This window comes from Oncorhynchus nerka, linkage group LG26 (assembly GCF_034236695.1).
Source record: "Oncorhynchus nerka isolate Pitt River linkage group LG26, Oner_Uvic_2.0, whole genome shotgun sequence".
In the NCBI taxonomy this organism is placed as follows: Eukaryota; Metazoa; Chordata; class Actinopteri; order Salmoniformes; family Salmonidae; genus Oncorhynchus; species Oncorhynchus nerka.
The window spans coordinates 42,796,949-42,809,926 of NC_088421.1; the positions used below are offsets into that span (position 1 = coordinate 42,796,949).

The following is a 12,978-nucleotide window of genomic DNA, read 5'->3' on the forward strand; positions in this document are numbered from 1 at the left end:
AATGTATTGTTAACAAATGACAGGAACATCATTGTACTTACAGTTACGAAAATCTACAACATACTTATGACAATTATACCAAAGAGAGAAAAAAACGTCATTGGATTGAGTTATGGTGGGGAGAATCCACCATATGTTTTATAACAGCCATTTCCTTTCAAAACAGTGAAGGAAAGTGAACAAGTGCACAGTTAGGGAGGAAGGAAAGATAACTAGGAATTCCTTAACATATTATGTAGGTAGAAGTGGAGCTAGCGTGAGGGCCATGGGTGTGACTGTTCCTGCAGATACACTCAATCCCAGTGAACGTTGCACCCTGGTTTTGGTATCTTTTAGTTGTCACTGTTTTAGAAGACTAAATTAGATTATGTTGAAGTTGAAATGGTGCTTTAACAGTGGAGGAAGCACCTGTTTACTTTTCAGTAACTCTAAATCAATAGTTGTTTAGTTTCCTGAAATGTCAGAAAACATTCACTTGCTCGACCATTCTGAAGGTCATGTAACTGTTACATGCAACATTTCTTGTGAACTTAACAGGACAGATGTTGCTCTCTAGTTTTATGATGTAACAAAGGTCTGGTTGAATGTATTCTGCTACTGTCTTCTTGTCTCAGCTGAGTCCAGACATATGAACTAACAGGTTATAACAACGCAATTATTATAACATGTAAGTAATATGGCTATTTTTCTGGCTTTCTTCCCTGGTGATTTTTACCTACACACCGCTACTGCAAGTTGTAGCTTTGCCCTCATTATTTCTCCATGGTTCTGACTTTACCTGCTTGTTGCGCATTGCCTTGTATCAATCTGTGTGCTTTAGGCTAGTAGGCTACTTTGCTGAAGGACAAAATATCCCACGTGTTTATTACCACCATTGTTTATTTTGTCCAGCTGTTCAACTGGAACGAATGGATATGGAAGATCAAAGATGATTAAACTAGACATGTTATACACCACAGTAGGAAAACTGTTAATAAGTCGACATAACTTACCCGATCCATCGTTGAAGCCGTTCTTTCTTCAAAGTTTCTTCAAATAAAAACGTGACAGTAAATCTGTAGCTAGCCTGCACTAATTACTTTCTTTGTTACCGCGTTCAGATAAAGCTAGACCAGAACAAACGTAATTTAAATATCAACACTACTTACGTTGTGACAAATATATGTCTGATGTACAATCTTACTGAAAGACCCTGGATAAGATTGTAATCTATTAAAGTCAATAAAACGTCCAACACCCTATTCACCAAAAATACTGTTGTCGTCTACCTCTACCCCATAGTCTGTTGGAACAACGTCCTCTTCCGAGATTCCAGATAGTTTTAATTGTCTGAGACCCAGTAAGTGTAGCCTAAAAAATACCAAATTACAGCTATACGTGCTGCGAACCATGCAGCATTTACTGCAATGCAACCTCCGAAGTAGTCAGTGTGTTACAAGCATTTCGCTACACCCGCTATAACATCTGCTAAACACAAGTATGTGACCAATACAATTGGATTGATTTATAATTCTTCCGCTTTACAGACCAGATCCAGAGATGTTGAGAAGGAAGTGGTCTTCTTCTTCTTTAGTGTTATGGCGGTCCGCAAACAATGACTATAGATGCACTTCCCCACCTAGTGTGTTGGCTGTGTATCAGCCTACTATTCTGTAGTATGAATTCATTACACTTTGTGAAAAACCAACTAACCCTACACCCATTAAAACCTCATCATTATTCCACTACTTTGGCCCTCTGATTCAACACCAGGCCAGCATCCTGGGAGGACAGGATATTATCCTTCAAAACACCTTGTAACTCTGCAGTAAAATATTGTACACCCAAGTACTTCTCAACAGCTGCCACCGCAACATCTATCCACTGTGTTTTACATTCTATTCCTGCGGAACAGTTGACAACCATGGCCATGAACTTGGCCAAAACTTACTGAAGCATGTTATTCCTATCACACTCTATTGACCTCGGCCTAATCACAGGGATCCTCTCAGGATCCCTCACCCTGGACCCATCTTCCTCTACTACTCTCTTCACTCCCTCAGCATACAACACCTTCTGCACTACTGTGATCCTGGTAACCTCAACCTGTCTTTCTCTCACCGGACACATCTGATCCCCAGCACCATGTGTACCCCTACAGTTTATACACACAACTTTTTACATCAATACTACACATTCCTTTCTCTCAGGTCCTCCTGCACACTTCTCACATCTAGAAATCTCCCTGATACACACTGCTGGAAGGAAGTAGTCAAGGAAGGGAGTTTGTTTTTATACAGGAAGTACCGCCCCCACTTACCGTCAACCAATCATTTCGATGTCGAGCTATACGAGCTCGCCAGCTTGTAGTCTTGAAACTCGGAAATGAGATACATTTGGCTCGTTTATCCATCCCAATGGGGAAAATGTTTGGTTTTGGAATAAATACCGAAAATAAGATAAGCATAGGCTTGAGGAGATCTTATACGTTTGTTCTATGAGATAATAGCAGTCAGTTAATATTAACTTTATATACACTGCTCAAAAAAATAAAGGGAACACTTAAACAACACAATGTAACTCCAAGTCAATCACACTTCTGTGAAATCAATCTGTCCACTTAGGAAGCAACACTGATTAACAATACATTTCACATGCTGTTGTGCAAATGGAATAGACAACAGGTGGAAATTATAGGCAATTACCAAGACACCCCCAATAAAGGAGTGGTTCTGCAAGTGGTGACCACAGACCACTTCTCAGTTCCTATGCTTCCTGGCTGATGTTTTGGTCACTTTTGAATGCTGGCGTTGGCAAGCTTGGGAAATATTTTTGTATCCAAATCCGGCTTTAAACTTCTTCACAACAGTATCTCGGACCTGCCTGGTGTGTTCCTTGTTCTTCATGATGCTCTCTGCGCTTTTAACGGACCTCTGAGACTATCACAGTGCAGGTGCATTTATACGGAAACTTCTGGAGAGAGTTTGCTGCACTGAAAGTAAAGGGGCTGAATAATTTTGCACGCCCAATTTTTCAGTTTTTGATTTGTTAAAAAAGTTTGAAATATCCAATAAATGTCGTTCCACTTCATGATTGTGTCCCACTTGTTGTTGATTCTTCACAAAAAAATACAGTTTTATATCTTTATGTTTGAAGCCTGAAATGTGGCAAAAGGTCGCAAAGTTCAAGGGGGCCAAATACTTTCGCAAGGCACTGTATGTCATCAAGAATAGCAGGCATGTTACTCCCTCCCATCCCTGGACTCTCTGGCCCCACAGGAGTGAATTCTGGTTGTTTGCAGGTTCTCTCCCCAGTGTTGTCTCTCCTTCGTCTTCTTCTGAGTGCATTAGGCGATGCACCTGTTGTATTTTGGCTTTCACTTGGTCTGCTGTTCTCTTGGCTCCTCCCTGGCATCTCGATTGCTTTCGCTGTTCCTGCTCCTTCTGAGCTCCTGCCTGATGGATCAGCATCCTCTGTGTTCTCATCTCTATATGGTTGTGTCCTTCTTTCTGTTGGGACTCAGGTGTAGTGATTCAGATGGTACCATGGTACCACGTCTTGCTTTCTTTCACTTGGACGGCCGTGTTTGTTGCTGCGGCCTCCTCGTAGGGTCCTTCTCTCCTCGGTTGATCCCACTTCCTCCGGAACACTCAAACGTAGACTAGATCTCCTGGTATCACTGGGAGAGGTCCTTCTGGTCCCCTTGGATCATCAGACATGGAACCCCTCGTCCTGGTTCAGGTTTCTGCCTTCTTTCTGTGAGGCATTCAGACTTAGAGACTTATGGCCTCTGTTCTATGATTACACCATACATTCTCTTACTTCCATCACTCATCACACAACAAACTGACATTCCAGCTGAAGCTGGCGAACCCTTCTCCATCTGGTTTCCTAAACATAAGACTTGGAAAGCAAAGGACAAAACATAACAGTATTGACAATGTTATGTGTTATGCATGAATATATTCATGAATACTGAAATCTGAGACTATGACAATTCCCACTCTCTCTTCACCTGACTCTATGCCTCCAGGATACTTTTCTGCTGGACTCCACAAAAATAAAAGCCCTGAAAAGCTTCCTCATGCTTCCACCCAGTCTTCCCCTTTCGGCCCCAGGTTCTGAGAGGTGTTCCCAAATCATGTCATTTTTTACTTAGTTCCTCATCTGCTCTATTTCAACTGATAAGCATGTGCATAACCTTAATCAACATGATTTCTTCTTGAAGTAATTCAACACTGTATCTGCTTTCACATCAAGCCTTCAACATGTTGTTTAGAGTACAACTACCCTAACATCTATCCTTTTTCACATGATGCATTAACAAATAAAACAAGTAGCTTCCAAACCAAACCCAGTATGTCTACAGTGGAATCTAGTCTTTCTCTCTAACTTGGTTCCTCTGTCATGGTGTTTTCAAGCTCACCCATTATTCAGCTGGACCTTACTTTTTGTGAGAATTATTCACCCACCGAAGAGAGCCATAGCGATCTTTACCACTGCAGGTGCTGTATGGTATACCTCCAGCCTGGTGTATCTTGATGTACACTCAGTCTCCAGAATTCAGCCCATGCCCTTCCATCTGGCCTCTTATGTGCTGTTTTTTCCTGAGGACATACACTAACGCATGGGTTATTTCTGACAACCGACTTTCTCCTTATAGCAAGATCACAAATTTGTAATATTTAAATAACAGCCCTATGTAAACATTCTGTCTCAAATACCTTGCCTCCTGCCATTGATATAGTTATACATAATGATAGCCAAATTATGGTCCCTACAGCAACTGCTGTAAGAATAACATGTAATCAGTCAAGTGTCTTCCAGTTGGAAGAATATCCAATCCTAACAAAACTCAGTCACAAGTTTCTTAAACTTTTGCTATAGTGTTCAAAATTCCACCACTTATCACTTTTACCATAATCTAGGTATGTGTAATGTTCAATTTTCTTTACAATTGTCTCTATATTTTATATTTCTACATTTTACACAGCCAGCTGTCCTTCCTTTTCTGTGAGGTATCTTCTCTAATAATATACATAGTTTCTAGAAATAACACCCCTCCACTATCATAACCATCATTTATGATCCCCCTCAGATCCCCAATGCAGTTCCCATATCATATAAGTCACTACTCCTATTTTCCTTCCATAGTTTGATACTGTCACGCCCTGGCCTTAGTATTCTGTGTTTTCGTTATTATTTTGGTTAGGCTAGGGTGTGACATGGGGTTTTATGTGGGTTTGTTTGTGGTTAGAGTAGTACTCTTAGGTAAGTCTATGGTTGCCTAGAGTGGTTCTCAATCAGAGGCAGGTGTTTATCGTTGTCTCTGATTGGGAACCATATTTAGGCAGCCATATTCTTTAGGTCTCTTGTGGGTGATTGTTCCTGTCTTTGTGTTTGTGGCACCAGATAGGACTGTTTTCGGTTTTTCAACGTTTCTTGTTTTGTAGCTTGTTGTACTTTCTTCGTTATTAAAGATGTACAAAACTAACCACGCTGCATTTTGGTCCGCCTCTCTTTCACCAGAAGACAACCGTTACAGAATCACCCACCAACCAAGGACCAAGCGACGTGGTAAACAGAGGCAGCAGCAACAGCAGCAGCAGGAGAAGCAGCGACAGGTACAGCAGGAGCAACAGCAGCAGCAGCAAAGGCAGCAGCAGGAGAAGCAACAGAGGCAGCAGGAGAAGCAGTGGGAGAGGCTGCACTATTTGGAGAAATGGACTTGCCGATAAAAATATCTCTCCCATTGCATTAAAGCATTCTGACGTCACCTTCCATGATAACTCCCTTATTCTACTGGCAGTCTCTCAGACGAGTTACAGATTATGTAGTTATCAACATAACCCTCGCAGAAACCCACACTCCAATATTCCAATGTTGCAAATTTAGTGTTGAAACCCAAAATGAAATTATCCCAGTACTTATATCATAAACCATTTGGAGTAACTGTCATCCCTTGTTTACATATATTTCCCTTCTATATGCAAACTGAACAAAGCACATTTGTGTATTTACCCAAAGACCATAACCCCAGGGAACTGATCATTTTTTAATTTTTTATTATTATTATTTTATGAACACATGTTAAATAAATGTTCCAACAATTTCTAGTGAAGTTGATCAGTCTTCACAGGAAATTCTTAGGATTCAGGGCATTTGACACCATTGTTTCCACTCCCTTTTCTTAAAAAACATTTTCAAAAACATTTCCATCCTTCTGCATACCCAATTTGAAACTGAATTGAAAAGGACTCCTTTCAAAATAAATCCACTAACACATATTCTTCACGGTGTAAGGTGTGCACCTACTAGTGAACCATAGGTTAAAACCTGTTGACGGGTTAGGGTTCCCATTTGGGAACGAACCCTCCCACGTTCAGCTGGAACGTGGCGCATGGAACGCAAAAATATTCTTAGAAATATTTAACCTCCACACATTAACAAGTCCAATAGCTCAAATGAAAGATAAACACCTTGTTCATCTACCCATCAGATTTCTAAAATGTTTTACGGCGAAAACATAGCACATATTTATTTCAAACCACCACCAAAGACACAGCTAATTTGAATAGCCAAGTTGAACAAAATATGCAATCAACAAACGCAGGATTAAAAGAAAAATAATTCACTAACCTTTTGAAAATCTTCATCAGATGACAGTAATATAACATGTTACACAGTACATTTATGTTTTTTTCAATAATATGCCATTCATATCCATAAATCTCTGTTTACAATGACGACATTTTCAAAAAATGCCACTCAAATGTCCGGAGAAATGATGATAGCTCCGTCAGATAACGTCTGCTAACAAGCAATACACATCATAAACTTTGACTAAATATACATGTTCTACACATAGATAGAAAGATACACTTCTTCTTAATGCAACCGCTGTGTTACATTTATTTTTAACGTTACAGAATTCGTTCACTAGGCTATAATATGAGACGGCGCTCAGAAATTAGCATTATGTCTCCTCTATCTTGGAGTCCACAGAAACCCAAATTTACCACATAAATATTATCTTACCTTTGATGTTCTTCGATCAGAAGACGTGGAAGGACTCATAATTACTAAAAACAGCGTTTGGTTTTGAAGTCTGTGTCTTTAGGTTATCAAACGCGACAAATTCCGGTTGAAATGCAACCAAAATTCTAGTGGATGCGCACCAAAACTTCAAAATTACATATTATATGTCGACTAAACTGGTCAAACTAAGTGCAGAATCAAGCTTAAACATGTTATAAACGTCCAAAACAATCCTTAGCTTGAACAGATACACCGACATCGTTTGGTAAATCCTGGAAGAAAGAGAGCTCTGGAGCCAGCGCGCGCATGTATTTCCGCGTGACCCGAAGGTTTCAGCTCGCCAAAACTCGTGTGGGCGGCGATTCTCACAATGACAAGCCCCATTGAAAGCAGACATTGCGCTGAAGACATAGAAACTGTTCCTGGATCGGTAGCTGCTTGGGAAGGGTGGGGGCGATGATGTCAAAGTTGGGCCAACTTTTCAGATGACAAGAGAGAGTTTGGGAGAATGGCTGCCCTGAGAGTTCTGCTTTACATACAGACATAATTTGAACGGTTTTAGAAGCTTTAGAGTTTTCTATATATATATATATATATATATATATATATATATATGCATATATTAGCAATTTTGGACAGATCTTTTTTCTGTTTACTATGGGCACGCAATTCCTCCAAAGGGGGCAGTAGTCAGCCCTATCTTTAACAGGTTTTAAGAACACACAGGAACTAGCCTCACTTATCCGGAACTCCATTTATAGCCTTATCCAGATACTTTTACTTTTAAAGCGGATGACTTTCACTAACTGCTTTTCCCAATATCGCAGTCTCCAAGGACCTTTTGACCAGAGAATATGAAACCCCCTGGAAAAGAAAGTGTACATTTCGTTAGCATTCACAATGTTACCTTTTAATCAGCAAGCCAACAGTATTACTTATACATTGATTTAATTCTATAAGCGTATTAGCAGTTTCAGAGAATGACGGTATAGAATGTCTATCAAAACTGAAAACCCCTTACGTTTTTTTGAACATGCGAGATAAATTTAGCCATGCACAGAACGCATAGTTCTTTCCTGATCCCAGGTTCTTGCCCTTAGAAATTGAAAACACCAAATATGTTACATTTTTCTTTTCCTCCAACTAATTTTACCAAGGTGGTGATTTTTCATATACGTTTATTTTCCCGTCTTTTGATGCTAATAACAAATCATCCACGTATTTTATCACCACTGAAACTATTGTTTTAATGCAAAATGATTCCAAGTGAGACTATTAGTAAATCCCATCGGTATATTACTAGAAGTTAGGTAAAATGTGATCTAGTACGTATTTCATCACATATAAACTGTAATTTCTATGAACCACTTATTGATCGATCAGAGACTTTACACCGCTTGGTGAAAATTGAATTCTTACGAACCTCAAAACGATTAGTTGTTGCTTTTTTGAAAAAGATGCAAACTGCTGTATAGCGGCATTCTCTGCTACCGCACTAAGTTCCAGCGTCACCTTACACTCATTCTTTCCATACCCATTAGCTCCTCATCTAAAACAGGGAACTATTTTCTTACGCTGAGATATTCTCTATAGCTCTGCTAACCAAGCAGATTCATATCTGTCCCCCTTCGTAATGTATTTTCTGATGGTAGAATGTTAACCTGTTGCGACGAGCAATCCCGTATCCGGGAGCGTAATTATAGCCTCAACATTTTCTAAAAAACAAGAAAAGCATTCAAATAAAATCATTTACCTTTGAAGAATTTCGGATGTTTTCAATGAGACTCTCAGTTAGATAGCAAATGTTCCGTTTTCCAAAAAGATTATTTGTGTAGGAGAAATCGCTCCGTTTTGTTCATCACGTTTGGCTAAGAAAAAATAAATAAAAATTCAGTCATTACAACGCAATTTGTTTTCCAAATTAACTCCATAATGTCGACAGAAACATGGCAAACGTTGTTTATAATCAATCCTCAAGGTGTTTTTCACATATCTTTCGATGATAAATCATTCGGGGCAGTTGACTTTCTCTTCTGAACCAAATGGAAACGTGCATGCACCTGGAGATTACGCAATAGTTTTGATGGAGGACACCGAGCGGACACCTGGTAAATGTAGTCTCTTATGGTCAATTTTCCAATGATATGCCTACAAATACGTCACAATGCTGCAAACACATTGGGGAAACGACAGAAAGTATAGGCTCATTCCTTGCGCATTCACAGCCATATAAGGAGACATTGGAACACAGCGCCTCCAAAATCTGGCTCACTTCCTGTATGAAATTTAATCTTGGTGTCGCCTGTAGCATTAGTTCTGGGGCACTCACAGACAATATCTTTGCAGTTTTGGAAACGTCAGAGTGTTTTCTTTCCAAAGCTGTCAATTATATGCATAGTCGAGCATCTTTTCGTGACAAAATATCTTGTTTAAAACGGGAACGTTTTTCATCCAAAAATGAAATACTGCCCCCAGAGGTTCAAGAGGTTAACATCAAAACGCTGGTAAATTGAGCTTCTTATTATGTTTTTTTTGTGATCGTTCCAATTCATAATTGCCTCCCTTAATCGTTTATTTTATTTATCCTGTTTACCGGGTAATGTTGCCCTACATTATCCAGTTTGCTCTTTCATATTCAAGCCGAATTGGTAGAATTAATGTGCACTTCTTTCAGCGACTCCATGGATTTATTAAATTTCGCTATCTCTATTTTCCAGGGAGAAACAGTCCGTTTGTTTTTATGCCACTATTTATTTATTTTTCCTAAACACTCCTTTTTCTATCATTGCGGTTTCCATTGCTGCCAGGGCTTTTCTCAGGCCCCCATAGCAATTGAAGCCGTCTTGGTCTAATTCTGTGTGCTTCACCGTCCTTTTCTTGCCTCTGTCTGTTGAATGGGAAGAAGGGGCACATGTTGCACCAGGTGTGTCAACCTCTTCTCTTTCTTCCTTCATTTCTACTTCACCTTTTATTTCCATGTGTCTAGGTATCATTGGGAATTGTCCATGGGAATAAGGTGGGGGGGTTAGTTACCCATTCTGCTTTTCCTTGGTTTGTTTTGTCATTCTTCTTCAGCATTTCTCTTGCTGTCTTCATGCTTTGTAGTAAACCAACTCCTTCTTCTTTAAACATTTTTAGTATTTCATTTTCTCTTTCTCGTTTCTCTCTCCTTTTTTAAAAATCATTTGGTTTATGGTTCTTTATTAGAGTCTCCATTTCTTCACACATAGAGACATCCAATGTCCCTACCGCTGGCCATTTGGTGTTCAATTTTCTTGTGCGTTTTTTCCCATTTTATAGAAGTCTTTATTATTTATTTTTTTGCTCAGGGGGTGCCTCGCCCCTAAGATCTCTACTGGTGTTCTATTCATTTTTTCAGTTGTCTACTCTGTTTCTTTTGATTCTAGCTGATACTTTTTCCTTTTAATTTAATTATTTATAATATCTACACTTTTTTATTTATTGGTTCTTACTTATTATATTCTATTCTACTGTTTCTTATTCCTAATTTATCCTATCTTGAAAATGTTCTCCAGTCCCACTCTCTTCTGGCTTCTGTAACCTGACACCTCTGCCTTTCCTTCAGGCTATTATTATCCCACGGTGCTGTAATGTCTCCAGTATATACCTAGGCTTTACCCCGTTACTTTTTTATGTGTTTGTTTTCACTATTTCTTCTAGACAGTTTAGGTACATTTTTACCACATAGTATAATTTGTGCTTACCTGTATGTTTTTTTTCTCTCTACTTCACAAACTGTTATACTATATGTGCCTTGTTTAATACTTTTTAACAAGTTCTACGCATTCCAGAATAGTTATTAACACATTTATTATGTCAATGTATATATATATATATCTTTACGTAGTTTTTATTTTATTCTTATTTTTCCAACATCCATTGATTCTATCCCCCTCCTCTCAGTAACAGTTAAATGCACTCTCCTTCTCAAATTACACTCCGTCAACTGTCACAGAGGGGCTTGCGCATTCCTTTCCCTGATCAGTTGGCACACACACACACACACACAACTTTTCCTCCTCCTTACTCCACAATTCTAGCTTGCTCTGATACACTTAACACAGAGAACCCTCCATTCAAGCATTTATTCACATTTGTTCATTCACACACTACGTTTGACCTAAAACGAACTATGGCCTCTTAAACCGGTTCATATCCTATGGGTTTTTCCAGGGTATGACTACTACTGCCTAATCGGGTCAGCTTGTCTTCATATCCTCTTCACCCATCCAATGCAGACCTCTGTTGTTTTTATTTATTTATTATATATATATCATTTTTCATATTTCTTCTCAGAGCTGTATTATGGCGTGACCTGCTCATTTAGAGACCCCCGTGCCTACATCTTTCTTCCTGTATCCTGCTGACCATAGCACGTTCAGCTGTCATAAATGCACGCATGGTCTTGGTTAATGTATTCTTTCAAAAATAGAGTATATGTCATCTTCTCTTAATGTGCATGTCCTTGCTATTTCAGCCTTGCAACCAGACCTATGTAATGCTCAGCTCTCTCCTTAATGGTTCGCTCCAACAGAGCATGCCTAGGCGTTGTAGGGAGGTCATACAGGCACGCGGAGGCCCCACACACTACTGAGCCTCATTTTGACTTGTTTTAAGGACATTACATCAAAGTTGGATCAGCCTGTAGTGTGGTTTTCCACTTTAATTTTGAGTGACTCCAAATCCAGACCTCCATGGGTTGATACATTTAATTTCCATTGATAATGTTTGTGATTTTATTGTCAGCACATTCAACTATGTAAAGAAAAAAGTATTTAATAAGAATATATCATTCATTCAGATCTAGGATGTGTTATTTTAGTGTTCCTTTTATTTTTTTTGAGCAGTGTATTTTATGAAGCCTTCTGTGCTTTTTTTGTTACAAATTCTTCAAAATGAACAAGAAGTGGCGTTAGCTGATAAATATTGTGGAGCAAAACGTTATTATTTTCGGCATTTATCCAACACCCTACATAAACGCCATTACATTTTCCCCATAGGCTTTGTCCAATGAACCATGGCAAAATTAGTACCTATTACTATTTCTCTCTTTAGAGCCCCACAGTGTACTAGTCATAATACCCATAAAACCTAGTGCTCGAACAGGGAAATGGTTCCATTCATTTTTTCCCATTCATTTTTCCCATAGGCTTACCCTGGGAAGACATTTTGATTACCGTGTAACTCTCTCTCAGACAAGGTGACTTGATCAGTATAGTCAGCTATATTTATTCTCAAATGCTGATGCAAGGCAATGATCTTCACCTTTTCCTAATGTGTATTTTGGTCCTGTGTCATCCAACCGACAACACATTACATTATCAAAGTATGTTTGTCTATTTTATGTTTCTATCTGAAGATATTTTTCACTCGTACGTCTTCTGACGTTGACATCAGAGTCCTCTAAGGCATGTAGTGACCTCTCTGAGGAGTGGTGGTCGGGGTGGAGGTGGTAGCCCATTATGGGGTGGGGGTCCAGTCGAGGGATCTCCCCCCGAGGCATGGCATTTTTTAAAAGGTCATTTTTACGATGTTTCAGAACCACATGTCAAACAAAGTTAAAAATGAATAATTTACTTTTTAAAGCAATGACAGGTAATTCTGATATATTTCCTAGAGGTCAAATATCAACTTTCTGTCAATCTGAACATTCTGAAAATGTGTCTGATGGACAGCTATGAATCTAATATTTCCAATGATATATGATTAAAGGGTAAACATGAGTAATAACCTGATGTACTGTATGCTGACATTGTCATAGGGGTTTTACCCTATGGGCAAACTGAAAGGGATGGAGGGATGAATAGAAATAGTGATAAACACACAGAAAGGTACCATTGCTGCAATGATAGAATACATTTTACACTCTAGGAACATATACATTGTCACCCCAAGTGAGCCTGAACAAGCCCCCTGGCTCATTGACAACAAGGTCTACAA

The 12,978-nt window shown here is 39.1% G+C and overlaps 1 protein-coding gene across 1 annotated transcript in view; it reads right to left on the bottom strand.

Moving 5' to 3' along the window:
• LOC135564756 (oocyte zinc finger protein XlCOF19-like) overlaps nt 1-12,978 on the bottom strand; it is a 70,355-nt gene that overhangs the window by 13,908 nt on the left and 43,469 nt on the right. The window lies entirely within an intron of this gene.